Here is a 19,517-nt window from a genome sequence, read left to right on the forward strand (position 1 = left end):
AGAGTTGTAACACGCGTGCGAAACTTCTTCGAGAAGTGGAGCGAAGAAAGAAGGAGATTGGTTAGAAATGATGTCCATCTCACGTTGTCATGGTGACCGTAGGAGTGACCGGAGGTGAAGTTACGTTTTTCGCGAGGAATGTGACGTATGATAATATATTAGTGCTTGCGAGACAGTGGGCCAGAGCGGTCGTAAAATGTGGCTGTACTACGTCGTAGAGCGACCACTAGCGGATATGGTCAGCGAGTGGACGAAAACAATTCTCAGTAATGTTAGAAAATGAAAGTGTGACTCATTGTGCTGCTACAAATGTATTCTTTGTAGAATAAAAGTATAAATTTTCATAAGTTTTTTAGTTGTGTTGAGGTTCCTCACTTTGAAGCTGCATGCCTCGCCTGTCAGACACTGTATTCGCACAGCGTACTTACAGCGTCTGGTCGGGCTAGTCCAAACGGTACATTGTCTTTCATGCCAGGCCAATTTGAATACACATTATGTATACGTACAATGTACGTGATGTGAATGCCCCATAGAGCTGTATGCTATCAACCGTGCTGCTACACTCCAGCAGCGCACGCACGCATAAGATCTCTCCGCAGCAGACGACGTTAGGCAGTAGGCCATACGCAATACGATGTAAGTTCTGTAATACAGTACGTTCTCAACGCATATGCCGCGCTCGCTTTGGAGCACTTCCGGTCACACATGCGCATACTGTAAAAGTGGATATTTTCGCGTGACTAATTTTTCGCGCTTGACCGGGTCGGAAGAGTTTCGCGTGTTTTTAATTCCGCGGAATCAAGACATCACGCACAGGCACGTATGGCAAGTAAAAATATTCGCGTGCTTTTATTTTCGCGCTAGTTTCTGGTTGCGCGAAATGCGCGAAAATTTGAACACCGCGAAAATTTCCACTTTTACAGTAATCCGCTGAGATGAAGGCGCATTTTGAATTCTGCAACGATAAACTGTGGACGGTCAGGAATTGCACCAGAAATTGTCATTTTGTTGTTCCACGGACTTATCGCAGGGCTCTCTTATGGACCCGGTGCGTTGAACAATTCTTCTGTAATACAAGCATGCATTTAGCGTGAGTAACGTATTCTGTTTGTCGAAGAAAAGTACAAATTTTCATAAGTTTTTTGGTTGTGTTGAGGTCCCCACTTTGAAGCTGCATGCCTCGCCTGTCAGACGCTGTATTCGCACAGCATACTTACAGCGTCTGGTCGGGCTACTTGTACCGGTAAGTTTACACAGTTATACTGTGGGAGCGCTCCGAGTTGAAAGAGTGTTGTCACTGAACGTTGGAAGACAAACCCAAATTTAAGCAGAGCTCTCTATTAGTTACGTATTTCACCAGCAAAAGGTTTACTTTTATACTCTACATAATTAAGTTTCTTATCTAATTCACACTTGCCGTTCACTTGCACACTTTGAAAGTGAAACTGATCCTAAGGTCTTGAAAAGATGTTTTTCTACAAGTCCATGCTCCCTTCTCCTTGTTCCTCCCTTCGTTTTTCGAAACAACCTTTGTGAAGGCACATAGTGCATTGGCGATATGAATATCCATGAAAGGCGCAATGTTTTTCGCCTTTGGACAAGGCCCTTTTGCTCTCACGCTGTCGTGCTCGGCTGGGATATTGCTTCTTCATTCACCCAGAAAGCAACGCAATACAGCAAGAAGGCCTTGTGAAAAGGCTACATTGCACTCTGCTTAGCGCATGCGCACAGGTTTCAAATCCGTTGAACAGATTCCTCTTGACCAGATCATTTAAAGTCTCCAATATTTTCAGAAAGGAACTTCTGGTGGAGCAAAATGTTCCACGGCAAGTGTTAATTTGACCAGATATGTAAGTATTCAAATTGAAGAAATTTTGAGTACCGGTAATTAAGTTGGAATTTAACCGCGATACTCCTCATACCATGACTCAATATCCTTTCCTACACAGCCCGAATGCTTCGCATTTGGCGTTCGGGCTGTGTTTCGCAGTTACTGATTCTCCAAAGTAGAATAGACGTAAGTTTTGACACTTCTAAGTTCTCATTTACAAGTGTCGTAAAATCGTTGGAAAATCTTGGTTACTTGAAATGCTGCTCTGTACATAAGCACAGTACGAATACGTTCAGCGCATGCTTCGGGTGATCATTTGGTCTGAATGTAGCGACACAGCGGCCTTCTCTATGGTGTCGTTGAAAAGCTAAAATTCGTTTTTCTCTTTTCCTCGACCAAGTCTTGCGTTATTGCTTTTAGCTTCAAAGCGGTTGAGCACGTGTTCAATTTTTTGTGTGTGCTGCCACTTACTGTGTTTATCTTTCCTTTTTTTATATATTTTCTTTTTTCAATTTCAGGTAGAATCTATACCTAAATTTTCCTTTCCTTCCCATCAATCTTTTTTTTTTGTAGTTTTCCTTTTGTCTAACTCTCTAAACTTCCTACATACGTATGTAACTGTACTTTCTGCCTTCACAAGTTGTTTTTCCCTCCAACTACTACAAGGGTCTTTCCTTTCTATCATCTCCAATATCTTTTTTCTTATGTGTTGTTTTAATGACTCCTTTTCGTCCTTTGCTTTTCAACCTGTATAATTCTTTCTTTCCTTCCCAATTATCTTTGCTTTTATCCAGTTTTGATTCATCTTTCATATTGTATTATTGTACCTAGTGCTTTTCTGTTTTTAATCTATATTTTTCTCTTTGCTTTCCTCTTTTCTTTTCAAACATATCCATCTCTCCCTTGCTTTCCTTCATAATACATGTTTCTCTTCTTTCTTTCCTTACATTATCTTTTGTTGGACTCTCTATTTTGTAAACCTTGTGTTTCATTTTTCCAGGTTTTTTTTTCTATATCTTTTATTTCATTTCTTTGTCCCCCTTTTCCAGGCCTTCTTTTAAAGGCTTTATATTCTGTCTCCCTTGTCTTATAACCACATTTTTCACAACCTCCTTTCATACAAACAAACACACACACACACACTCACCCACCTCACACATACTTTTTTTTTGTTTTTCAACGATGTTTATTCTGTTCCATTCAAAGTAATAGAAAAAAAATATCAATTTTCATTTGCTACAATTGAAATGACGAAAATATACATTTGTGATCATAATAGCAAATTTGCTATTGCTGTACATAATGACATAACAAAAATTACATTTTCATGAACAATTATCAATTTACATACAGTCACTTCCCCTATGCTCTCAAAAAAATTGCTTAAATTTAACAGTGATAATTCAATTCTTCTAGCATTAATCTTAATAATCATCCAAATGAATTATGCAGCAAAATTATACAGTAATAAATAATGGAACCATATTATTTATCAACCAATACCCGCCCATACACCTACTAACTCATATCCCTTACTGAGTCCCTATGACCACCCCCACCAGTTCCCTCCCTTCCTGTTTCCTCCCCCACCCCTATCTGTACACATGCAACACACAAACACACACAAACACACCCATACACACACACATACACATGCACCTAATTTGGTTAACTGCTCTTGCCTACACATCACAATATAGTAAATATAGTTATATAATCAGCCCGCCAACAGGCTGACAGGAACGCATGGGAAAGGAGGGGGAGAAAATACAAAACAACACAAGAGAAAAAAAAAAGAAGAAGAAGAAGAAGAGGAGGAGGAATGAAGGAAAGGGAAAAAAATGAAGAAAAGAAAGAGTGGAATACTATGGAAACATTACTATTTTCTTAAAAGTCACAGACGTTGCACGTAGCTTCAGACTGGTTTATTCAACGAAGTCTCAAAATATTCCCATTTTTGTAAATGTACATGTAGCTTCCCAGCCTTGGTCGCAAGGATTTTTTCCTCATTTATTAATTCAACAATAATCTTTTGCATCTTTTCTCCAGTGGGTAACTTATTTCCCGTTCTAGATTTAAAAATGATGTATTTTGTTAAGATAATCAAAGTATTTACACATTTTGATCTATTTGAATAACCAGAAATTCCCCCAAATATATCTCTCCAATTCATATTCCTTAACTCATTTATATCAAAATAATTAATTATGAATTCCCATAACGGTTTCACTTTAACACAGTGTAAAAATAAATGCAGATAAGTTTCAGGCTCATGTTGGCAGAAGGAACAAAGGCTGTCTGTTACAAAACCAAACTTCATTAAACGCTCCTTAGTGTAAACTACGCCATGTAACATCATAAATTGAAATTCTCTATATTTTCTTATCAATGTACACTTACTCGGTTTAATAAAAAGATCTTTTATTTCTTTGTTTGTATAATCATAGCTACTGTGGTCATCTTTGATTTGTAAAACATAAGATGACTGTAAATCTTCCACCATAGCCTCATATATTTTTCTCGATTTTAAAACTTGCAAATTTACTCTCTGACCAGAAAAAATCAATTTTAAGTCAAAGTTTGTGGAATCAACTTGCTGAAGTGTACCTGCTCTCATAGAATCCTTCCATTTCTGGGGTATAGCATTAAATATATCATTCAGTTTAAGCAATTCTTCTACCTTAAAACCAAGACCCAAGCTTTGAAAATGTGACTGAGATCTCAAATGACCGTTATCTAATATATCTTGTATTGTAATTATTCCTGCATCAAATAAATCTCTATGAAAAAACATCCTACCTGTTATGCGTACACTCCTATTATTAAATATTATTGGATTTACAACCTCATTTTCCAATTGTCTATATTTATAGATATCGAGCCAAACCTTCAATATTTCCGAATAAAAAGGTGGTACATTATCTGTCATAATAGATGAATCAAAGTCACACATAAACAGGAATCTACCTCCTACAGTACTAAAACAGAAGTCAAAAAATAATTTCCACCCAACTTCTTTTTCTCCATATAGAAGGCGTTTTAGCCACATAATACGTTGTGCCTTAACAAATAACCGAAAGTTCGTCATTCTTAAACCCCCAAACTCATAATCTTGATACATAATATTTCTCTTTATACGGTCTTTGCCATGCCATAAGAAATCAAAGGTAATTTTTTCGACTTCTGAAAATACCCACTGAGGAACAACAATAAGTGATGCTACATAATTCAATTTTGACAAGGCGAATGTTTTCATAAGATGTATTTTTCCCATAAGTGTTAAATCTCTTTCTTTCCACCATCCTAAAAGACTTTTTATCTTACTTAATATTTCTTTAAAATTTAAATTCTCTTTTGCCTTAACATCTAAGGAAAAATAAATTCCTAATATTTTGATTTCTTGAACAAAATTCCCAAACAAATGAATATTTGGCCTATCTTTTTCCTCCCCAAGCCATAAGAAATTAGTCTTCCCTTTATTTATTTTGAGACCACTTATTTTCCCAAATTCATCAAATAAAAATTGTAACCTTTTAATTGAACCCTCATCTTTCACAAACAAAGAAATATCATCCGCGTATAAAATTTGTTTTATTTCATTTTGACCAAACTTAATTCCATTAATATCCTTATCTTTTCTAATAGCTCCAGCTAAAGTTTCCATAGCTAATAAAAATATATATGGAGACAGAGGATCACCCTGCCTCACACCCCGTTTGATATTAAAGTACCCCGTTGAGTTTCCACCGTTCATAACACAGCTACTGATATCCGTGTACAAGACTTTAACCCAAAATTGAAATGAATTCCCGAAACCAAATAATTGCAGAATTTTAAATAAAAAGATATGCGCTACCGAATCAAATGCTTTCTCAAAGTCCACCGCAACTAGATAACCGCAAGGATGTTCCAATGCATGAAAAAGAATGTCATCTATTATTCTTACAGCTTCTCCGATATTTCTGTTTTTCATATAGCCTACTTGATCATGATGAATAATTTCCGGTAACACCTTTTGAATCCTTTTAGCTAATATTTTTGATAAAATCTTATAGTCAACATTTAACAAAGTAATAGGTCTATAGTTTTGAACATACATACCATCTTTACCTTCCTTCTCTATAAGTGTAATTACTCCTTGCTTTTGAGATGTAGACAGTTCCCCCCTATTATATGCCTCATTTAGCGTTTCAACTAAAATATCTCCTAAAACTGGCCAAAAAGTATTATAAAACTCCACAGTAAATCCATCATTTCCCGGAGACTTATTAACTTTCATTTCCTTCAAAACTTCATAACATTCATTTTTAGTTACTTCACCTTCACATAAATTTCTACTTTCTTCATTTAATTTGGGAATACCAGATAAAAACATCAACTTTTCATCTTCAAGGATATCACAAGCAGAATACAATTTTTCATAAAATGTTCTAATAATTTTCAAAATCTCATTTTTATCTGACACTATTTCTTTCTTTTCATTGTATACTTCTTTAATAACACTTTTCCTTTTCTTAGATTTCAACAACTGTTCAAAATACTGTGTTTTCTGTTCTCCCTCTTCATACCACTCTGCTCTTGACCTGATTCTCAGACCTTGGCGAGAATAATCATACAAATTGTTTAGTGCTGTTTTTTTCTCTTCAATTTCATCCGTTATAAATTTTACAGGTAAAGTCAATAATTGAGTTTGTAAATGACTTATTTCTGATTCTAACTTTTCTATTTCCTTTCTCCTTCGTTTTGCCTTCTCCTTCGAATAACTGATTATAATATTTCTCATTTTCATCTTTAAAAAATCCCAAAAAAGTAATTTATCCTGGATTTCTGGAATCAATTGTTCCCTTAATTGATAAATTTTCTCATTCAACATATTAACAAACTCAAGATCTGCACATAAACTATTATTAAATTTCCAATAAGATTTACCAAATGAAAATTTATCTGCTAGATTCTTAAGTTGTAACAAGATACAAGAATGATCAGGTGTAATTGACGTAATGATATCGCACTTATTAACCAAATTAAGTGCATTAGAGGAAAAAAACCAATAGTCTAAACGACTTTGAACGATTGGCCACTTTTGCCTAAAAGTAAATTCCCTTTTATCCGGGTTTCTTTTTCGCCACACATCTTCTAGCTCATACCTTCTCAAAAATTCTTCCAATTTCTCATTAAACTTAGTTTTTATAATATTCTTTTGCCCCATATAATCTAATTTTCCATTCATGAGTATATTGAAATCTCCCCCTAAAACTACTAGCTGAGAAGGATCATACAATTCCGCTATCTTAGTATTTAGCTTATCCAAAAACTCAAACTGTGTTTTTTCTTTATCTCTAGTTGGGAAATAACAATTACCTACTAATATTTTCACGCTTCTCAGTTCTCCCTTCAGTAATATATAACGCCCATCTTTATCTAATAAAACATTCTCAAATTTAAACTTTAAATTTGGGGATAACAAAACTAAAGTTCCCCTACTATGGTTTGATCCATGGCTGAAAAACATTGAGCCATCCCACTCTGAGCTCCACCTTTCCTCTACATCAACAGTACTATAAGTTTCTTGAAGAAAAACAATGTCACTTCCTTTGCTTTTACACCATGCAAAAATGTTATTCCTCTTAGCCCTATCCCTTATTCCCCGAACATTCAAAGAAATTAACGTAAGATGCTCATTTGTTTCCATTATATAACTAGATTCTCATTATGAATGATAAAGCGTGCATTGGTACAAGACATGAATAATACAAAGTCCTCTCCCATGCGTTCCCGTTCAGGCCTCTCCAAGAATTTCCAACGAGTTGTGAGTACAAAGAGAGCACAGCTGATTTGTATAAACATGTAATTAGTTTGAGTGCGAGCAAATAGCAGAACCATCACAGAAAAGGAACCTATGTCTCCTTCCAACTGCACATGTGGTACAAACATTCCAAACACACAACATCTAACATACCTCAACCACGCCCTATCCATATCCCTAGATACCGATCCCTAACCCAGCCAATAAATTGAGGAAAAAAAAAAGTGGAAAAAAAAAAAACTATATGTAGCTGGCGAGTGGCGATATATGCAGACTTGCATTGACATTCAGCCTACCCGCCCCAACAAAATTTTCATTTTTATGAGTATCTTGCCTATAGCCTAGATAGCTTATGACAGTTGCAAAACTAAACCTCATAAAATCTTAGATAATAGAAAGAAAGTCGAAACCCGCATAGTAGTGAAGGACATGGTAATGACGTAGTTTATATACCGCAATGAAGTAAATCTCATTATGATATTCAAGTACGTCAACCCTTTCCAATAGCAAATATTTTTTAAAACAATACATGTATTTCAACCAGCAGAACAAAGGAAAAACTAATTAATTTATAATGTCCTTCCAATCGAAATAAATCGCAATAAATAAAATATGTGACCCTGCACCTCAAAACAAAAACAAAAAGTCGCGAACATGAGTTTCCACATAAGACCCCACTCTGAAAGAGCAGACCCTAAGCCTTAAAGATGTACAACTCAAACCAAATAGACTTTGTTCTGCTATGTTAGATGTTAAATGAAAAAGGGATTCCAAAAACACACCCAATCACATCACTCTACCAAAAATGTTCGAGACAAACCGCCAAAAACACACCCTCCTGCCCTTCCCACGATACCAAATTTTAGCATGATGCAAAGCACACACACACACACACACACACACAACATGAACAACCCCAATCCTCAATCACTACCACGACTTGGTACAAGCTGAGAGAAAGGCAGAAAAAAAGTATTATCTTTTCAAAGATACCATAGAAGAACTTGCGCTGATTGCTGTGAGATAGCTACATTCAGATCAATCTTGCGCTCGCTGCCATGTACACCGTGTTGCGCGCTGTCTGCTCCTGTGTACTGCAGTTATCGCAAAGCGAAACTAGCTGTGATCGACATATTCCGACAAGTGTAAAAACGGTGGAAATTCCTTTCTACTGGCCTTTAATCTTGCTCAGATGTAAATATTCAAGGCTGTTCGATATTCAGAGTGAGATTGTGCATGTTTGAAGATCATTTTACAAACAGGTGTGAAAGTACACTAGTGCCCAAATAAACTTGGGATGATTCCCTTCCCTTTTATGAGGGAAGGGAAAACCAATAAGATTTTGTAAACAGGTGGGAAATCACATTCAAAAGTAAATTTAGATAATTGGGCCATTGCAAATTGCCCCCTCAACGGCCATTACAGCCATTTTTGTCCCCGCCGAACGAGTTCTAGCAGGGGACTATGAAACGGGCTCCATACGTGTGTGTGTCCGTGTGTCCGTCCGTCCGTCTGTGCGTCCGTGTGTGATCAAAATGTTCAATTTGCTACTTCTCTGTCATTTATGAGCCAATTTTGATTCTGTTTGCTTTATATGATAGCACTACATGGGAGCTTTGAAACTTCTACACAGAATTTCAGTTGTGACCTTTGACCTTGACCTTTGACCTATATTGTACATTTTGCTTCAAAATGCTACTCCTTCGCCATTTCTAACCCGATTTCGATTCCGTTTGCTTTATGTGATGGCACTAGGTGAGGGCTTCAAAACTTCTACACAGAATTTTGACCTTTGACTTCTTTGACCTTTGACCTTGATTTTTGACCTATATTGTACATTTTGCTACAAAACGCTACTCCTTCGCCATTTCTTACCCGATTTCGATTCCGTTTGCTTTATGTGATGGCACTAGGTGAGGGCTTCAAAACTTCTACACAGAATTTTGACCTTTGACTTCTTTGATCTTTGACCGTGATTTTTTACCTATATTGTACATTTTGCTTCAAAATGCTACTCCTTCGCCATTTCTAACCCATTTTCGATTCCGTTTGCTTTATGTGATGGCACTAGGTGAGGGCTTCAAAACTTCTACACAGAATTTTGACCTTTGACTTCTTTGATCTTTGACCGTGATTTTTTACCTATATTGTACATTTTGCTTCAAAATGCTACTCCTTCGCCATTTCTAACCCATTTTCGATTCCGTTTGCTTTATGTGATGGCACTAGGTGAGGGCTTCAAAACTGCTACACAGAATTTTGACCTTTGACTTCTTTGACCTTTGACCTTGATTTTTGACCTGTATGGTACATTTTGCTACAAAATGCTACTCCTTCGCCATTTATAACCCGATTTTGATTCCGTTTGTTTTATGTGATGGCACTAGGTGAGGGCTTCAAAACTTCTACACAGAATTTTGACCTTTGACTTCTTTGACCTTTGACCTTGATTTTTTACCTATATTGTACATTGGCTACAAAATGCTACTCCTTCGCCATTTCTAACCCGATTTCGATTCCGTTTGCTTTATGTGATGGCACTAGGTGAGGGCTTCAAAACTTCTACACAGAATTTTGACCTTTGACTTCTTTGACCTTTGACCTTGATTTTTGACCTATATTGTACATTTTGCTACAAAATGCTACTCCTTCGCCATTTCTTACCCGATTTCGATTCCGTTTGCTTTATGTGATGGCACTAGGTGAGGGCTTCAAAACTTCTACACAGAATTTTGACCTTTGACTTCTTTGATCTTTGACCGTGATTTTTTACCTATATTGTACATTTTGCTTCAAAATGCTACTCCTTCGCCATTTCTAACCCATTTTCGATTCCGTTTGCTTTATGTGATGGCACTAGGTGAGGGCTTCAAAACTTCTACACAGAATTTTGACCTTTGACTTCTTTGATCTTTGACCGTGATTTTTTACCTATATTGTACATTTTGCTTCAAAATGCTACTCCTTCGCCATTTCTAACCCATTTTCGATTCCGTTTGCTTTATGTGATGGCACTAGGTGAGGGCTTCAAAACTTCTACACAGAATTTTGACCTTTGACTTCTTTGACCTTTGACCTTGATTTTTGACCTGTATGGTACATTTTGCTACAAAATGCTACTCCTTCGCCATTTATAACCCGATTTTGATTCCGTTTGTTTTATGTGATGGCACTAGGTGAGGGCTTCAAAACTTCTACACAGAATTTTGACCTTTGACTTCTTTGACCTTTGACCTTGATTTTTTACCTATATTGTACATTGGCTACAAAATGCTACTCCTTCGCCATTTCTAACCCGATTTCGATTCCGTTTGCTTTATGTGATGGCACTAGGTGAGGGCTTCAAAACTTCTACACAGAATTTTGACCTTTGACTTCTTTGACCTTTGACCTTGATTTTTGACCTATATTGTACATTTTGCTACAAAATGCTACTCCTTCGCCATTTCTTACCCGATTTCGATTCCGTTTGCTTTATGTGATGGCACTAGGTGAGGGCTTCAAAACTTCTACACAGAATTTTGACCTTTGACTTCTTTGATCTTTGACCGTGATTTTTTACCTATATTGTACATTTTGCTTCAAAATGCTACTCCTTCGCCATTTCTAACCCATTTTCGATTCCGTTTGCTTTATGTGATGGCACTAGGTGAGGGCTTCAAAACTTCTACACAGAATTTTGACCTTTGACTTCTTTGATCTTTGACCGTGATTTTTTACCTATATTGTACATTTTGCTTCAAAATGCTACTCCTTCGCCATTTCTAACCCATTTTCGATTCCGTTTGCTTTATGTGATGGCACTAGGTGAGGGCTTCAAAACTGCTACACAGAATTTTGACCTTTGACTTCTTTGACCTTTGACCTTGATTTTTGACCTGTATGGTACATTTTGCTACAAAATGCTACTCCTTCGCCATTTATAACCCGATTTTGATTCCGTTTGTTTTATGTGATGGCACTAGGTGAGGGCTTCAAAACTTCTACACAGAATTTTGACCTTTGACTTCTTTGACCTTTGACCTTGATTTTTTACCTATATTGTACATTGGCTACAAAATGCTACTCCTTCGCCATTTCTAACCCGATTTCGATTCCGTTTGCTTTATGTGATGGCACTAGGTGAGGGCTTCAAAACTTCTACACAGAATTTTGACCTTTGACTTCTTTGACCTTTGACCTTGATTTTTGACCTATATTGTACATTTTGCTACAAAATGCTACTCCTTCGCCATTTCTTACCCGATTTCGATTCCGTTTGCTTTATGTGATGGCACTAGGTGAGGGCTTCAAAACTTCTACACAGAATTTTGACCTTTGACTTCTTTGATCTTTGACCGTGATTTTTTACCTATATTGTACATTTTGCTTCAAAATGCTACTCCTTTGCCATTTCTAACCCATTTTCGATTCCGTTTGCTTTATGTGATGGCACTAGGTGAGGGCTTCAAAACTTCTACACAGAATTTTGACCTTTGACTTCTTTGATCTTTGACCGTGATTTTTTACCTATATTGTACATTTTGCTTCAAAATGCTACTCCTTCGCCATTTCTAACCCATTTTCGATTCCGTTTGCTTTATGTGATGGCACTAGGTGAGGGCTTCAAAACTTCTACACAGAATTTTGACCTTTGACTTCTTTGACCTTTGACCTTGATTTTTGACCTGTATGGTACATTTTGCTACAAAATGCTACTCCTTCGCCATTTATAACCCGATTTTGATTCCGTTTGTTTTATGTGATGGCACTAGGTGAGGGCTTCAAAACTTCTACACAGAATTTTGACCTTTGACTTCTTTGACCTTTGACCTTGATTTTTTACCTATATTGTACATTGGCTACAAAATGCTACTCCTTCGCCATTTCTAACCCGATTTCGATTCCGTTTGCTTTATGTGATGGCACTAGGTGAGGGCTTCAAAACTTCTACACAGAATTTTGACCTTTGACTTCTTTGACCTTTGACCTTGATTTTTGACCTTTATTGTACATTGGCTACAAAATGCTACTCCTTCGCCATTTATAACCCGATTTCGATTCCGTTTGCTTTATGTGATGGCACTAGGTGAGGGCTTCAAAACTTCTACACAGAATTTTGACCTTTGACTTCTTTGACCTTTGACCTTGATTTTTGACCTATATTGTACATTTTGCTACAAAATGCTACTCCTTCGCCATTTCTTACCCGATTTCGATTCCGTTTGCTTTATGTGATGGCACTAGGTGAGGGCTTCAAAACTTCTACACAGAATTTTGACCTTTGACTTCTTTGATCTTTGACCGTGATTTTTTACCTATATTGTACATTTTGCTTCAAAATGCTACTCCTTCGCCATTTCTAACCCATTTTCGATTCCGTTTGCTTTATGTGATGGCACTAGGTGAGGGCTTCAAAACTTCTACACAGAATTTTGACCTTTGACTTCTTTGATCTTTGACCGTGATTTTTTACCTATATTGTACATTTTGCTTCAAAATGCTACTCCTTCGCCATTTCTAACCCATTTTCGATTCCGTTTGCTTTATGTGATGGCACTAGGTGAGGGCTTCAAAACTGCTACACAGAATTTTGACCTTTGACTTCTTTGACCTTTGACCTTGATTTTTGACCTGTATGGTACATTTTGCTACAAAATGCTACTCCTTCGCCATTTATAACCCGATTTTGATTCCGTTTGTTTTATGTGATGGCACTAGGTGAGGGCTTCAAAACTTCTACACAGAATTTTGACCTTTGACTTCTTTGACCTTTGACCTTGATTTTTTACCTATATTGTACATTGGCTACAAAATGCTACTCCTTCGCCATTTCTAACCCGATTTCGATTCCGTTTGCTTTATGTGATGGCACTAGGTGAGGGCTTCAAAACTTCTACACAGAATTTTGACCTTTGACTTCTTTGACCTTTGACCTTGATTTTTGACCTATATTGTACATTTTGCTACAAAATGCTACTCCTTCGCCATTTCTTACCCGATTTCGATTCCGTTTGCTTTATGTGATGGCACTAGGTGAGGGCTTCAAAACTTCTACACAGAATTTTGACCTTTGACTTCTTTGATCTTTGACCGTGATTTTTTACCTATATTGTACATTTTGCTTCAAAATGCTACTCCTTCGCCATTTCTAACCCATTTTCGATTCCGTTTGCTTTATGTGATGGCACTAGGTGAGGGCTTCAAAACTTCTACACAGAATTTTGACCTTTGACTTCTTTGATCTTTGACCGTGATTTTTTACCTATATTGTACATTTTGCTTCAAAATGCTACTCCTTCGCCATTTCTAACCCATTTTCGATTCCGTTTGCTTTATGTGATGGCACTAGGTGAGGGCTTCAAAACTTCTACACAGAATTTTGACCTTTGACTTCTTTGACCTTTGACCTTGATTTTTGACCTGTATGGTACATTTTGCTACAAAATGCTACTCCTTCGCCATTTATAACCCGATTTTGATTCCGTTTGTTTTATGTGATGGCACTAGGTGAGGGCTTCAAAACTTCTACACAGAATTTTGACCTTTGACTTCTTTGACCTTTGACCTTGATTTTTTACCTATATTGTACATTGGCTACAAAATGCTACTCCTTCGCCATTTCTAACCCGATTTCGATTCCGTTTGCTTTATGTGATGGCACTAGGTGAGGGCTTCAAAACTTCTACACAGAATTTTGACCTTTGACTTCTTTGACCTTTGACCTTGATTTTTGACCTTTATTGTACATTGGCTACAAAATGCTACTCCTTCGCCATTTATAACCCGATTTCGATTCCGTTTGCTTTATGTGATGGCACTAGGTGAGGGCTTCAAAACTTCTACACAGAATTTTGACCTTTGACTTCTTTGACCTTTGACCTTGATTTTTTACCTATATTGTACATTTTGCCACTAAATGCTACTTCCGGCGGGGACATATGTTACGCACCGCGTAATTTCTACTTTTCCTTTTTCCAAATGGCCACAATGAATGTCTTCATCATTTGGTGAGATATAATCGCTCAGCATTTGCCTTGTTTATTTTCATTGTTTCTCAAATGATTTTTTTAACTCCACATTGCAGATTACATAATGTCTCTGTGAGTATTCTACTGCCTTCTTCTTCTGAAATTAAGCACATTTTCAAGACAAAAAAGAAAAGTGTATTGTAGCCATTTTGACAAAATCGCAACATTTCTGCTCTGTACGGCGCGGGCCAGTCTGAAATAGAAAGAAGTTTGTTAATCCGAAAATGACATCTTTTGGATTACTAACCTTCGTAAAAACAAATGTCTTTCCATCGCCGGACTAATTTAACTTTGGACTAAGATCTAAACCTTCAGCATAGCGAACTGTAACAATAATTTGCTACTATTTTTTCATTGATATTTTGTGAAGCAGCATGTGTTTCGGTAGTTTGAAACGGGTAAATGTTGCGATGTCTTTCCCCTGCTAGTGCAGACTAAGTTCGGTCACATCAAAAGTCTTTTCAATGATAACACACTTCCGTATAGATTTTTATGCATTTAAACGCAGTTTCTAGTTTCGTACAAACACTGCAAGTCTTTTCTGCAACGCTCTTGCATTTTAAATATGGCATTGCTTGTGATTTCATGGACTTGCATTTGATTTTAAGAGTTGCGTTTAAACGCAATTGAGTTTAAGTTTCTTACAATTTTCTAGTTTCGGATGATTATCAAACGCAAGTCTTTTCACCATTCTGTGTGATTTGATGGACTTGCGTGTGATTTTCGGGGTTGCGTTTAATTTTGAATTTTGCGTGCGAAATAAAAAATAATGCAAGTCTTTTCAACAATAACGCACTTCCGTATATGTTTAGAGATGCGTTTAAACGCAGTTTCTTAGAGTTTCATACAAAAACTGCAAGTCTTCTCTGCAACGCTCTTGTGTTTAAATACAGCGTTCATGTGATTTGATGGACTTGCATTTGATTTTTAGAATCGCATTTAAGCGCTATTGAGTTTTAAAAAAAGCTCCCTACAATTTTCTAGATTCGTATGCTTATCAAACGCAAATCTTGCTTGCGTTCCGTGTGGTATTATGGACTTGCAATTGCATTTGATTTGCGTTGTGTTTAATTTTTAATTTTGCGTACGAAATAAAAATAATTCAAGACTTTCAACAATAACGCACCTCCGTATATGTTAAGAGATGCTTTTAAACGCAGTTTCTAGTTTCTTACGAAAACGGCAAGTCTTCACTGCAACTTCTTTTGATGGACTTCATTTGATTTTTAGAGTTGCGTTTAAACGCAATTGAGTTTCAGCTACAATTATTTTCTCGTTTCATATGATCAAACGCAAGCCTTTTCAGCAACGCACTTGCGTTTATGTGCAAAGTTGCTCGTGACTTGATACACCAGTCCTGCATTTGATTTTTAGTTGCATTTAATTACATAGTACAGTGGAACCTCTCGTATCTGGACAAGTCGGGACCGGGGCTCATCCGGATAAGGGATTTGGCCGGTTACGGGAGACTCAATGCTTTATACATGTACATAAATATACATACACATGTACTGATGTAGCCCATTGTTACCACATGTAGTGATGTGTATACTGCAACCTTTTCATTGTTACACTCAGTAACAGACCCCAAAATAGAGGTTCGTGTTTGCAAGAATGAAATCATTTTCTTTTATAAATTCTTGGGATGATTTACCTGAATAATTATTAAGAAATGTATCAAGTAGAATTTGAAAATAAACAGTACGAGTCGACGAAACTACGCTTCAAAATTCGATCATCACGACTCGGCAAAGTCGACTGTAGGTTGCCATTGTTAGATGGTCTCCCTCTCTCTCTCTTTGTGTGTGTACTGTGTGTGAACAATTTTTGAGTGTTCAATATCATTCGTTGCTCAGCCAATGACTCGAAAGAATGTATGTCTATCTAGTCATATCGACGGCTGTGTATCTATGGACCTATATGTGGCAATGCAATATGAGAGGACTCGAGCGCATAATCTGTCCATGTTCTTGCGATGATTTGGGGATGTTTGGGGATGTTAAAATGTCTGAAGGTAAGCAATTTGGAAGGAAATTTGATGTAATGTATGTTAATCATGTTGGAAGTAATATGTAATTCATGTGTGTTTGAGTAGGAGTTCTCAAGGAGTTTAGAATCCACCTTTCCTCCCGTAATTATTTTTAAAAAATCACGGCGAGATTGCGTCCGTATAATAGAGAGATCCGGATAAAAGGAGGCCGGATAAGAGAGGTTCAACTGTAGTTGCATTTTAATTAATTTTCTAAAAACGGGCCCAGGTTCTGATACCGCTGCGGAATAATTAACGTTAGAATATTCGGATAAACGGAAACACCTATTTCATGTTCTCATAATGATTCTCTACCAGGACCTATAGGTGTCCAAAATGTGTGCGTTTAGAGAATAACGAGAAGGAGAAAAGGGGGAAAGTGAACTGCTTTGGGTGCTACATGTAATTCTCCAATGTAAATGAGTGTATGCCCATCTGCCGTACAAGACAATGGACACATGGCGCGAACGCTACCGCGCCGTAAACTAGCGAATTACCAAGTAGATATGCTGCGAATCGGAGCGGGAAAATAATTCTCTTTCAGAGAATGGCGATTAGATTTTGAGCGAAAAAATTATGTCGACTTAGACGAGGGAATTAACACGTATTTCAGCACAGTTGGCACTCAAAAATCAGGTCGACTTTCGCGAGTTGTCGACTTATAAATGTCGACTAAGACGAAGAAATTTTCAAGGAATAACAAAGGCAAAAATTGGGACTTTTTTATTGTGTCGACTTAATCGGGTAGTCGACTTATGCGATGTCGACTTAGGCGAGGTTTACTGTATTACCCTTTTAAACATGTGTCAGCAGCAAGTCGAAGAAATGTGCACTTTATTCAAAAAGTAAAGTTTTGTGAAATTCTCCTTTTATTTTCCGTATATAGTTGTACGCATGTGACATCATACACTGTAGTAGTCTTCTCTTCCAGCAGTGACTGCGCAGATACTTAAAATATTCGTAACTTTTGAACGGATTGTCCAATTTTCCTCAAACTTTCACCGATGTGTGCTACTAATATTGCTGCATTCTCTCAATCCTTATGTATATGAAGGTGGACTTGTCCTTTAAGTTTTTACAGCACGTTTCGATTATGGTTCATAACTTTTGACATATAGGTTCGTTTGTGACCAAACTTGGATGGTAGATGTCCCTTGAGGAGTTGAAGTTGACCACAAGGTCAAAGGTCACAGACAGAGGTCAACGAACTTTAAGGGTCCAATGTTAAATTTTTACGGTGCGTTTCGATTGTGGTTCATAACTTTTGATGTATATGTCCGTTTGTGACCAAACTTGGATGTGAGATTTCCCTTCGGGAACTGACATTCACCACAAGGTCAAAGGTCACAGACAGGGGTCAACGAACTTTTAGGGTCCAATGTTAAGTTTTTACGCCGCGTTTTGATTATGTCTCATAACTTTTGATCCATATCTTTGTTTGTGACCAAACTTGGCTGATAAATGTCCCTTGGGGAATTGAAGGTCACCACAAGGTCAAAGGTCATAGGCGGGATCAATGAACTTCCAGGATTTAGAAAAACTTAAATTTCTTTTATGCGAATGGGCGAGACACAGTTTGGCACTCGCCTTAAATTTATGCAGCTGAAATATGAGATTTTTTTTTCATTTGTGTATATGAAATTAATAAGAAATTGTTAGAGCATGACATTGTCAGCTTGCTGATTTTGAATATTTGTAACAATTGGTCAAGAAGTGTTCTCTACAAAAATTTTGCAATGTCAAAATATCATAACTTCCTTATTTTTCATTTGATTTTTATCATTTTTGCACTGTTCTGCTGGAGGGGATTTTGTTCTCTTATGAAATTAATGAAATTTTGGAATGGATTTCTTCTTTAAGCCCTGATGTCAGGTAAAAAAGTTTCCAGATTTCAGTGACATAATCTACAATGGATCACCTTGGGAGACAATAGGAAGATATGCCACAATTTTGTGTTATGACTTTTTTTTTCTTTTTCTCTTTTTTGACAGAATCTGGGTGTGCCTGCAGTGATAACTGCGCTGCTCAATGTGTCTTTCACTCTGGCCAATGAGGTGGAACACCCTCTATCTCCGAAGAAACGAAGGATTTTTGTCATTAGTCTCCTTGCTGTTACAGAATCAGCAGCAATTGCAACAGGTAATGATATTGAAACAAACAATTCTTCCATTTCAGTGACCTGCCATGAGGCAGCAGTTAAACTAGATGTAGAAACTTGTAAAGACAATGTCCATCGCGGTGAATTCTACAACACTAGGGTAAAAGATAATCGTTTGTCACAAGAAGAAATCGTAGGTAAGATGTATGACATTTCGCTCACTACTGCTCAGGCACAATGAGACACGGTGGTGCATGCATATATGTTATAATGCGTATGCAGACCTAGTTCGCAGCACGCCATCTCTTGGGATGTGCCTGCACTGCAAAAACAGTGGTGTTAGATTTAACACCATGGGTGTTAAGTCTAACACCAGCTCAGCTTCAATATAGGACCACACCATCTGGTGTTGAAGTTACACCGTCACTGGTGTTAAGATACCAACACCCGTGGGTGTTAAAATATACCAACACCAGCCTCAGTGTTATTTCAACACTTCAGAGAGTGTTAAGAAGTTGACACCATATGGTGTTCATTTGACACCCCAACACCAGTGATGGTGTAAGTTCAACACCCATGATGTTAAAATATACCAACACCAGCTTTTGGTGTTGCTTAGATTATTAATAAGTTGACACCATTTGATGTTCTTTTGACACCCTTTAACACCAATGACAGTGTAACTTCAATATTATTTGTTGTTAGAATCTATACCCCAACACCTGTCATGGTGTTATTTTAAC

General features: G+C 37.2%; 1 protein-coding gene across 1 annotated transcript in view; it reads left to right on the forward strand.

Annotated features, from left to right (window-relative positions):
• LOC139712916 (uncharacterized) overlaps positions 1 to 19,517 on the forward strand; it is a 183,747-nt gene that overhangs the window by 10,055 nt on the left and 154,175 nt on the right. The window contains exon 2 of the mRNA XM_071624697.1: positions 18,668 to 18,815. The gene's annotated coding sequence lies outside the window, so the exon portion shown is untranslated. The remainder of the gene's footprint in view (positions 1 to 18,667; positions 18,816 to 19,517) is intronic.

This window comes from Diadema antillarum, unplaced genomic scaffold (assembly GCF_040938485.1).
Source record: "Diadema antillarum isolate AM-2024a unplaced genomic scaffold, OU_Dant_1.0 seq00001875_RagTag, whole genome shotgun sequence".
Classification (NCBI taxonomy): Eukaryota; Metazoa; Echinodermata; class Echinoidea; order Diadematoida; family Diadematidae; genus Diadema; species Diadema antillarum.